Consider the following 12,189-nt stretch of genomic DNA (forward strand, 5'->3'; position numbering starts at 1 on the left):
TAAGTCAGGATCAGTGAGCAGTAATAACACAAAGACGAGAACAACCAGGAGCTGAGATGAGGTCAGGTACCGCTAAGGAGAGGTAATGCTCTGACTTCTTCCAGATGTCTCCAGCCGCCTTAAATAATCCTAACCAGCAGTAGATTGGGAACACCTACTAGCTGGTATCCTCCTGTCGCGCTCTGCAGGAAACAGGTAAGAAGAACATACACACCATGGCTGACCTGACCCACATACCTGACATTAGCTGCATTACCGCTGTGGAACTTTTAAAATGTGCGTCCAACGATGCTATCTCTCAAGCTGCTCAGATTCTTTAAGCACGTCTTAACACAGAGACGGAGAACAATAATGCTGCAGCAGATAATAGTTCCACCTATTCAATCAGCTCAGCAGAGACACGTGGATCTCTTCAGAATAAAGCTCCTCAAATCATTTCAGCTTTTCCCTGCAGTTTGTTGCAGAGCAGCAACTCTCACAGACATCAATTATTGTAGCAGGTGGATCAGTGGAGTTCAGACCTCACCTCATCAGCCCAAATGGACACAAGATGGTGAGCTATAATCACACTTATTATATGTACCGCTTTTTTCTGACTATAAAACGGACTAAAATCTTTACATTTTCTCAAAATTGATGGTGTGCCTTATAATCCAATAAGGGTTAATGTATTATTACCATTGTACTCACTGACTGATTTGATGCAGTACAATGTGCTCAAAAGATGAAAGTATTTCTTCTTTTATGAAAGTTGTGATGATGACTATGTACGCATGTATGTATCACAGATGTACAAATCATTTGAGATGTTTGTTTCAGTGGAATACAGTTTTAGAGATTAGGAAGTCTTCAAAAGGAACAAAAACGTTGAAAATAATGTATATTTGCTCTCTTGACATATATACTCTATAAAATAATTTCCTTTTGCTAATGATCTGACTTTAGGAATCTGGGTGTGCAGCTGTTCTAACTGTGATCAAAACTGTGCCTAAAATGCTATAAAAAACTGTAAAGTGTTTTTTTTAGAGCAGCTGCACATCATGTTTCTGCAGCCTGATTTATGAGGTCCTCTAGTGGATGTTGTGGAGTACTGCAGGTTCTTGTACAGAGTTCTGCTGTTTCCTGTCACTGTGGGCCTCACAGCACAGTAGTACACAGCAGAGTCTGTCACTGCAGCAGAGGAGATCAGCAGATGAAACTTCTTTGATTGTGTCTCATGTTTCAAAGACAACCTTCCTTCTGTGTCTGAATATCCTGAGACGACCAGCTGTGGAGATGAACTGGACGTCTGTCGGTACCAGAGGAGAAGGTTTACAGTTCCTGAATAGTTGCAGGAGAGCGTCACGTTGTCTCCTTCCAAACCCAGCAGATCATCTTTCATTTGTGTCAGTAAATCCTCAGAGGATCCTGAAAACAACACAGGTGGATTTCAGCAGAACCTTTGGACTTGAGTTCTCTACCTTTAATCTTAGTTTAGTCTTCTAAAGGTGAACAAACTCAAAGCTCCCAATGCTTTCACGTCTACCGTCTCCTTTTCCACCTGCCTACTTCTTTAGATGACTGACCTGGTTGAAAGGAGATGATCGTCATCCAGAGGAACAGCAGGAACATCATTTTCTCTGGTAGAGACTGAAGAACAGAGAGAACACAGCAGCTCTTCAGCTCCAACACAGCTTTTCAGAATGAAGCTCCTCCTCTGCCTGAGCTCTGGTTCTATTCAGCCTGATGACGGGCCGTCCCAGCAGAACCAGTCCAAACACAGAGTGAAGCTAAGAGGAGGACAAGGTTTCAGTCCAGGTTCTGCAGGGAACTCTGTTGGATCAAGAGCCAGGAAGATGTTTGTAACATTTGTCCTGAAAAGGAGACATGACTAAAAACTCTACTGTCCACTAAGAACATTTAGAATCCAGCTGCCGTTTGTCACAGAACAGAACCACAAAGAACATGTTTTTTAGTGTAACATGGTCTGAAGAGATGAGTTAGAAATCAAGAAATGATTCAACACATACATTTTCTCTGTGGCTGTCTTCAAGTCCACCAGCTTCCTCTGTAGCTCCTGTTTCAGAGAGGATCAGATGTTTGCTTGTTCTAAAATATGACCGACATCAGAGAAACAAAAGGCTCTGGAAGATAAATGAGAGCATATTTAAGGAATTCCTCTAGAACTCCTCTAGAGTTTCTCTAAAAAGTCCTGATCAGATGAACCCACACAGGTGATACAGCACACTGCTGAACCTGAGCTCAGATGTTTCCTCAGAGCTTCAGGTTGGATGGGAATTTAAACACTTGAGTTGATCAGTCATGTGTGTTGTGCCAGTTCAGACGTGACAGAAAGCCGGCATCAATTCGGGACGTAACGGACTACGTTACCCATGATGCAATGTGGTCAAAATGGCCACCAACTCATGTGGTCAAAATGGCCACCAACTCCCATCACGCAACACGGCAAAATGGCCGCCGATCAAGATAAGGTTGCTATGGTGATGGCTATAAAAGCTGATCACACACGACAGTCTTTCTTCTTCCCTGGCTTTTAGCCAACCCGTGAAGACACGCACAGCTGATTCCGTTGGGGTGATCCCACGCCACGTGTTCGATTGCTCGCTGGACCGAGATTTTTCGACGCAACGGTTATTCCCTGCTTTTATAACAGGAGGTCGACTTAAATAAGTACTTTTTAAATTCCCTCTGATCAAAAGACTGAGAGACGCCGTATCTCCCAGTGATCGAAGAGGACCCCGCTTTGTCTGGCCAACAAAGCGACTGTTGAACCCGGAGGAAGAAACGAAGGAGCTTTTTCCCCGTGCCGCTGCAGCCTGCGGACATCTGCGCTCGTCAAGACGCGTCCAGAAAGCCACTACTCGGAGCGCTCCGGACCAGCCCCGAGGCATCTCAAAGTAACGGGGTCTCCCCTTTTTTTTCTGTTTCACCAACAGGGTGTTTAGAAGTGCCTGGGCAGGCGGTAGAACTTTGTAGGTGTTGGTTAATGCTTTTATTCCACGACGAAGTTGGAATTATTTTGCTGAACATTTTCTTTGTATGTGCATGCATTTTACAATTGATTTTGCTGTTTGATTTGTGATCCATCAAGAACCCCGCCGTGGGTTACCGCTTTATTCCTTTCCATCTTTTTCCCTGCTTTTCCCCCCTCTCTCTCTTTCGCTTCTTATCAGTTTAATTTCTTTGTCCGAGCTCAAGTCGCGGCTTTGCTTTAAACTCCCAGTTAGCTGCGCCCCTCGAAGCGAGGCATTATCCCATCAGCGTAAGCGTGGTTACGTCATTAGGACCTCCCCTCATACGTCATCGTAGCAGCCATCTTGGGAGGGTCACGTGTATCTGAACTGTAGGTAGCTTAGCTGAACTAGCTTTCGTAAGACATCAAAGCGTCCAGTGAGATTCCCGAAGCTGTTCTGTCTATAAATGCTGATACGTGAAATGCCGGTGTTTCGAGGGCGGTGTTAAACAACTTTGAGTTAAGTTAAGATCTGCTAACCGCTCATTTTAATCCATTGTTTATTTTTGTTTTGTTCTTTATTTCCACATATATATTTTGCATGTTTTAGTTTAGTAATGAGTAAGAATTCCAAAGTTGTTTGAATCAGAGAATTACTGTAACAGGGAATTGCTTTTGGCTCAATAAAACCAACGACTGCGGAATAGACATTGTTTTGTGTTCAGTCCAATTCACAGTTACATGGTTATTCAGAAATCAGAGCTAACCTCCTTTGGAGTTAACATCTGATATTAATACAGAGACAATATCATTGGATGGTGATAAGGAATAAGGATTTAAACTCTAATTGCAGTTACATTGGGTTCTCACAGCCTGCTGGATAAACCTGGTCGGTTAACAGTCCGACCTGCTCATTTATTCCAGCATAAATGAGTTCATAACAGCAAATTAACTAATGTATTAGTGGTATAAATACTTACAAGCTTATAGCTAACATCACCACCATTTGAACTATATTTGTTATAGCGGAAATTTGAGTTGAATGATTTATTATTTAAATTATAATACCAAATTATAATTAATAATAATAATAAGCATATTCAACCAGCTTATGGCATAACATGTGGAAAAATGTGGAAGGAGATGTGAAGGAGAAACCCCCCCCCCCCCTGTACCTGAGTCAGACATTTGCAGAGGAACACATGGTGGACTCCTGGGAGGAGGATCATGTGTCTGTCCATTTTGTCAGACAACATCTGTAGGATGTTGAAAATGCGTCAGATTGGAGTGATAATAACAGGATTTCTGCTTCTGGAGATGATGTTTACCTGGAGTATCGAGGAATTCTGAAAACGTCAGCAATTGCTTCGGCCCATATCAAGGCTGCCTGATCTATCTGAGGGGTATATCGTGCTACTAACACTCAGATGGAGTCAGCAGAACTGCAGGCCAGCTGTGGTTCCTGAACTCGCTGGTGGGATGGAATAGATCTTGAAGAAGTTAGAAGCTCAGCTTTGGCAGAATGACTACTAATTTGGCTGCTTGGATTTGTGATTTGAGAGGCACTAGCAAGACTTTAAGGCAGACACAAAAAAGAGTCTGCCTACCCTAAAACAATTGCTATCCGAACTGGCTTTCCTATGTCTGCCCTAGAAGATCGGCTGTCTTAATTTCCCCTGGATGTGATGTAGTTGGGGCTGGCACTCCTGCTCTCCCTGGAAAATGGGGCAGGAAGAATGGAGGACACGGTGTGGGGAGGCAGCACCTCCGTGTTCATGGGGTGGGCTCTGGTTTGCTGGCCCGTTCGGTTCATGTTGGCCCCATCTCTGGGTGGATGGACTGTGGATCATCTAGGCTGGGATTGGGGTGGGGGTTTCGGCCAGAGTATGGATCAGGTAGGTTGGCTTCTGGGGACTGTTGGGTTTGGATGGTGAACCCCCGATCCTGATGATTGGGTTCACCTCCCAGCTCTGGGGGTTGCATACCCCTCTGGGGTGCCTGTACCTGGACCTAGGAGTAGAGGATGTGTGTGGCAACAACATGCATGTGTACAACATCCTTTTTTCAATGTATGGTTAAGAGTGTTTGCATGTGGGGGCACGTGGGGGGGGGGGGGGGGGGGGGGTACATGTTTTCCATTGAATTTGAAATAATCATAGAACAATATATATATATGCATATATATATCTATTTATATATATCTATATCTATATCTATATATATACATATATATATATATATATATATATTATATATATATATATATATATATATATATATATATATATATATATATATATATATATATATATATCAAACCGAGCACTATGGTGGAAGCAATAATGCTCCACTTGTGAAGGTAAAATCTGTTGGGTTGTCTTTGGGATTAAGACAGATATTTTTTAATGCTTCATTGCCAGGCAGGAGACGTAAAAAAAGAATAAAGACAAAGTAAATTCTGATGCAGGAATTGATCACATTTTGTTCAGTCAAAAGGAGTAAGATAGGAGTATTTTTTGACGTGCTTTAATTATAGGTGAAAATTATTTACTTCAAATAGGCATCAACGAGAGACAAAAAACTTCAATGCTGAACTAAAGCACTCGTGAGAAATGTAGAACATGAGGAGATAAAAAAAACTTACAAATAGTAAGAATAAAACTAAGTAAGTCCCAGAATACTGCAACAACTTTCAATATTTAATTATTTTTTTTGATTTAATATGAGTCAAACAGACTCTTCAGCACCAAGGTCAGCACCACTGCAGAATAGTCAGACAGACAGTTTATCACAGATTTTCAGACTGTCTCCTAATTTAACTTCAACTCACCTCTAATGTGAGATAGAAGCAAAAAGAGGTAAAGCAACATGTCTGTGGAGCTCTGAAAGCCACACAGCAGATGAACAATGTTCCTCCACTGCAGGAGGAAGACATAATGTCATTGGAGGAGCTGAAGTTCAGTGGGCGGGGCCACTTCTACTCAACCAATTAAAGAGTTTCCTGCTTCCACAGCAGCTCTGTCTCGGATCTTTACTGCTTCATGTCTCTGTTGTCTTTGTCATCAGTCCAAGGACTCAACAATCAGTGGTTGAACAGTGTGTGAGGCCCTCTAGTGGATGTTGTGGAGTACTGCAGGTTCTTGTACAGAGTTCTGCTGTTTCCTGTCACTGTGGGCTTCACAGCACAGTAGTACACAGCAGAGTCTGTCACTGCAGCAGAGGAGATCAGCAGGTCCATCTGGGTTTCAGTTTTTCTCACTCTACCAGAAAGTTTAGACAGAGAATCTTTCTGTGGTTCTTCATATCCAGTATTGAATGTCAGGAACTCTAATGGTTTTTCCGGATTTTGTCGATACCAGAAGAAATAATCAGCTTCTCCTTTAGTGTAATTGCAGGAAAGAGTAACAGAGCTGCCTTCTGAACTGAACTTTTCAGTTTTGAGCGAAGAAACGTGCTGACAGCTGACTCCTGAAGAGAAAGATGAAAATTGGTTTACTTGTAAAACTCCGTAAATTTAGTTGCTTCTTTAAAAAATTGTCACTAACATTTCTTAAGAATGTAAGATTTTCCCAACCTGTTAGAAGTGAGGCAACGATCAGAGAAAGTCCATAATAGTCCATGATGAGCAGAGTTGATGTTGATGTGGTGAACTGGGTTGAATGTGGAAGTTTGTGTCTCTTCTATAGTTCAGTAAACAGCTCAGCTCCTCCCTGAAGCTCTCAGCTCCTCTTCCTCCTGCTCTGCAAGAAGGATTGCTGAAGTTTTCAGATCAAACGTAAAAACTCACTTCAAACCCTTCCCACCTCAGAACTATGTGAAACAACATAGCAAATGTTTTTTTTTTTTTTGCATTTTATATAAATGCTTCAGTAGAAATCTGTCCGCATGCAGGATTCTAAATCTATACAGATGATGCAGTAGTGTTTGTGAGTGGATAAAACCTTCAATTCACCACTACACAACTATAACAGTATTTAGAAGCTGTCTTTAGGATTTAAATCATCAGGTCTCACTCCTAATGTCTCTAACCTCCAACCTGTGGAGGAATTTAATTGGGAACAGCATGCACGCATCATCTTGGAGAGTCTGTCACGTGCCCCGAATGCATTTATTTGTGTCAATGAAGCTATTAATCATTGTGTGATCAATGTGTGATTTTTACACAATGAGTAAATAAATATGGAAATAAATATGTGTTTTATCAAGAAAATACTGTTTTGGTTATTAAACAAAAGATAAGCATGGTTTTAAGTATAAATGTATCAACAAATACATTTACATTTTATTAAAGACAAGTGGGTGGGACGTGCCCGGAACACCTCACCAGGGAGGCGTCCAGGAGGCATCCTGACCAGATGCCCGAGCCACCTCAACTGGCTCCTCTGGACGTGGAGGAGCAGCGGCTCTACTCTGAGTCCTCCCCGGATGACTGAGCTCCTCACCCTATCTCTAAGGGAGAGCCCAGACACACTACGGAGAAAACTCATTTCAGCCGCTTGGATCCGGGATCTCGTTCTTTCGGTCACGACCCAAAGCTCGTGACCATAGATGAGGGTAGGAACGTAGATCGACCGGTAAATCGAGAGCTTCGCCTTTTGGCTCAGCTCTCTCTTCACCACAACGGATCGGTACAGCGCCCGCTTCACAGCAGACGCTGCACCAATCCGCCTGTCGATCTCCCGCTCCATCTCCCCCTCATTGGTGAACAAGACCCCAAGATACTTGAACTCCTCCACTGGGGGCAGCACATCCTCCCCAACCCGGAGGAAGCACTCTACTCTTTTCCGGTTCAAGACCATGGTCTCGGATTTGGAGGCATTGATTTTCATCCCGGCCGCTTCGCACTCGGCTGTGAACCGCTCCAGTGAGAGCTGTAGATCACGCCCTGATGAAGCCAATAGGACCACGTCATCCGCGAATAGCAGAGACGCAATCCTAAGGCCACCAAAACGGATCCCCTCAACACCTTGGCTGCGCCTAGAAATTCTGTCCATAAAAGTTATGAACAGAATCGGTGACAAAGGGCAGCCTTGGCGGAGTCCAACTCTCACTGGAAACGAGTCCGACTTACAGCCGGCAATGCAGACCAGTCTCTGACGCCGGTTGTACAGAGACCTGACAGCCCTTATTAAAGGGTCCGGTACTCCATACTCCCGGAGTACCCCCCCACAGGATCCCTCGGGGGACACGTGGAATGACTTCTCCAGATCCACAAAGCACATGTAGACTGGTTGGGCAAACTCCCATGCCCCCTCCAGAATCCTGCTGAGGGTGTAGAGCTGGATCAGTGTTCCACGGGCAGGACCAAAACCACACTGCTCTTCCTGAATCCCAGATTCGACTATCCGACGGACCCTCCTTTCCACAACCCCTGAATAGACCTTACCAGGGAGGCTTAAGAGTGTGATCCCTCTGTAGTTGGAACACACCCTCCGGTCCCCCTTTTTAAATAGGGGGACCACCACCCCAGTCTGCCAATCCAGGGGAACTGCCCCCGATGTCCACGCAATGCTGCAGAGCCACGTTAACCAACACAGCCCCACAACATCCAGAGCCTTAAGGTACTCAGGGCGAATCTCATCCACCTCCGGGGCCTTGCCACCGAGGAGCTTTTTAACCACCTCAGCAACCTAACCCAACCCCTACCCCTAACCATAACTCAGCACGGGCTCCCCTCAGGGCTGCGTCCTGAGCCCCCTGCTGTTCACCCTGATGACACACGACTGCGTCCCCAGGTTCACCACCAATCACATCGTGAAGTTTGCTGATGACACAACGGTGGTGGGCCTGATAAGAGACGACAACGACCAGGACTACAGAGAGGAGGTGGAGCAGCTGGTGCAGAGAAAACAGCCTGATCCTGAACGTGGAGAAGATGAAGGAGATCATCGTCGACTTCAGGAAAAACCAGCCTCACCACGCTCCACTGCTCATCAACAGCTCAGCTGTGGAGGTGGTCAGCAGCACAAAGTTCCTTGGGGCACATCACAGACAACCTCACCTGGTCTGTGAACACCACGTCACTGGTGAAGAGGGCACAGAAACGACTGTACTTCCTGCGGAGGATGAGGAGAGCCCACCTGCCCCCGCCCATCCTCACGACCTTCTACAGAAGCACCATAGAGAGCATTCTGACCAGCTGTCTCTCTGTGTGGTGTGGAGGCTGCAGTGCCTCCGACTGGAAGAACGTGAGGAGAGTGGTAAGGACAGCAGAAGGGATCATTGGGGCTCCTCTCCCCTCAATTAAGGACATCTCATCTCAGCGCTGTGTGTCCCGTAACATCATCAGGGACCCCTCACCCCCCACCATGGACTGTTCTCCCTGCTGCCCTCTGGGAAGAGGTTCTGCAGCATCCGCTGCAGGTCCACCAGGTTCTGCAAAAGCTTTTTCCCTGATGCCATCAGACTGTTAAACTTCTGCTGAACTGCTGAACTATAACCCATAAACTCTGCACAACATTCGCATATTTGCACATTTTGCATCATTGCATCTCCATCTAGCATTACAAATGCTGCCGAACTCTTATTTTTTAAATGCAATATTGCACAAATGCCCTTTGCACAATCAATTATGTACATACTCACCTGTACACTGTGACTTCTCCTGCATTGTTTACATTTCAATTGTTTACTTTTAAATCACTGCTGCACCTTATACTGTAATTTAATTTTACTGTAATTTACAAGCTGTATGCAACAAAATTCCGTTCTGTATGCACTCTGGGCATGCAGAATGACAAATAAAGTTGTCTAAGTCTAAGTCTAATTAGACATCTCAGCAGAAAGCCCTGGGTGACTAGAAAAGGTAGAGCAGACCATTTAGGAGAAAAATGTCTGATCTGAATCCTGGAGGATAATCTGAGATCTACCATCTGGGAAGTCATTGATTTTCCAGCAAGACAACACCACCAAGCATCCAGAGAAGCTGAACCAAAGTGATTCAAAGACAAGGGGGATGATTTGGAGTGGCCTAGTCAAAGCCCAGATTTATCTCAGCCTGTGATTCTATGGCCTGTTAAAAGCTGCTCACCTCTGATCCCTGAGAAACCTGACAGAGCTGTCTTTGTTTGCAACTCTTGTCAAAAACACCAGAATTTATTGACCAGCATTTCATTTATAAGATGGTGAAATAAACAAGGGGAGTGAATACTTTTTATTTTCATCGGGAATGATGCTCTGTTCTGCACAGGCTGCACCTCCATCATGGAGCAACCATCCTCCTCCTTTCTGATCCAAACTGTTCAATGATGCAGCAAAGCCTCTGATGTCTGCTTTCTCTCAGCAGCTCAATCAGACTGAATCCTGACAAACCAGAGGTGGAGCAGCCTGTGAGGCCCTCTAGTGGATGTTGTGGAGTACTGCAGGTTATTGTACAGAGTTCTGGTGTTTCCTGTCACTGTGGGCCTCACAGCACAGTAGTACACAGCAGAGTCTGTCACTGCAGCAGAGGAGATCAGCAGGTCCATCTGGGTTTTGCTCACTTGAATCTTCAGTTCAGGAACGTTTTTAATTCCTTCATTCCTGAAGCTGAATGGGAGATCAGCAACTCCGGAGGTCCTCCTGGATTCTGACGGTACCAGAAAAAATAGTCGTTGCTTTGTACTTGTCTGGTTAAATTGTAGGACAATGTAACAGAGCTGCTTTCTAAACTTGACTCTTCATTCTTCACTGGGAGGAGCTGATCACCTTTAATCCCTATTGGAGGAGAAATTGTTAAAATAACTTTTCAGAGTTTGTGGATTTTATTCTAACTTTCAATAATCCATATAAAACATCTAGATTCAAACAGACCTGTTAGAAGTGAGGCAACGATCAGAGAAAGTCCATAATAGTCCATGTTGGGCAGAGATGATGTTGGTGTGGTGAACTGGGTTGAATGTGGAAGTTTGTGTCTCTTCTATAGTTCAGTAACAGCTCAGCTCCTCCCTGAAACTCTCAGCTCCTCTTCCTCCTGCTTAACACAGCTACTTCTGATTCTAAAATAGTTATTAACAAACGGTGATACTTAGTTCTGTAAAACCAAATACAAAGAAATGTATTGTTTTAACGAATACAGTAACATCTGAGGTTTGTTTCATGAAACCAAAATAGCAGATTAAGGTGGGATTTTCAAGATATCCTGCCTGAATCAAGCCTGGACTTGGTTTCACAAAAAAGTAGCACATCAGTTGTCATGGCGATTTATTCAATGCAGCTAACCTGCTCCAGACCAGGCTAACAGCCAGGCTTAATAATAATAATAATTCTCAGGGTTCAGTTTTGATTTGAGTTTTATTTACTATTTTTCAGTTCTTTCTCCTGTTTGGGTTTAGTTAGGTTCTGGCTTTGTTATGGTTAGTTCAGTTTCCTCCTCCCACTCAGCCTTCCCTTCACTCCCGCTGCAGTTAGTCACACCTGCCAGCCACTAATTAGCCAGACTCACTTCACCTGCCAGCCTCCCTACTTAAGCCTCACTCTGCTGTCACTCCTCTGCCGGTCCGTCAGCATACAACACTAACTCCTTACCTGTCTACCCGTGTGCTACCTGCTTGCTGCTGGAACCCTGCCACCTCTGCATCTCTTAAACCTCACCCTGCCATTGTTTATTCCAGCCTCATCTGTGCTACTACCCTGTCAATAACTCAGACCTGCAAGTATTCACCCTGCCTGGCTTAATCATGTCGTTACTCTGTGTGAGTTAGCCTGGCCAAAGTGGCTAAAAGGAAGGCAGTCAGGCAAAAGATGTCCAGTGCAGCAGGTGGTTTTATTCACAAAAAGGTGTTGAAAAAATATTTACAAAAAATCTCAAAAAAAGAACTAAAAGGTTTAACATGGCTAAACAGATAAAAACTGAACATAAAGCAACCAAAATTAATGTGACATGCATACAGCTATACTGACCTGGTTCTCTCCCTCTCTCTAGAACCTCTCACCTGGATTTCTTTTATACCTTTCCCCACTAAGGTAGACAAAATGGCCTCAGATGGACTCTACCACACAGGCACCCCCAAACAATTGATACATTCCCTATCATTGTTTAAATCAATACAATTCAGCACAATATCTGAATATGAAACAATGCAACAATTGAAATACAAACAGCATGAAAGTACACAATGCCAAAACTTCATCAGAAAAAGACTGAAGTATTTATCGCTTCCCCCTCTTAAGATGGTCTCTTCCTGAGCCAATCCTCCAACAGGAAGGCCTAATTTCCAGGAAGTGAGGTAACACATCAGGTAAATTCACTGAAATAA

At 44.1% G+C, this 12,189-nt stretch overlaps 1 pseudogene; it reads right to left on the reverse strand.

Annotated features, from left to right (window-relative positions):
* Positions 1–1,037: 1,037 nt before the first annotated feature.
* Positions 1,038–11,211, reverse strand: LOC118559124 (annotated as a pseudogene).
* Positions 11,212–12,189: the final 978 nt, after the last annotated feature.

This window comes from Fundulus heteroclitus, unplaced genomic scaffold (genome assembly GCF_011125445.2).
Source record: "Fundulus heteroclitus isolate FHET01 unplaced genomic scaffold, MU-UCD_Fhet_4.1 scaffold_230, whole genome shotgun sequence".
Lineage (NCBI taxonomy): Eukaryota > Metazoa > Chordata > Actinopteri > Cyprinodontiformes > Fundulidae > Fundulus > Fundulus heteroclitus.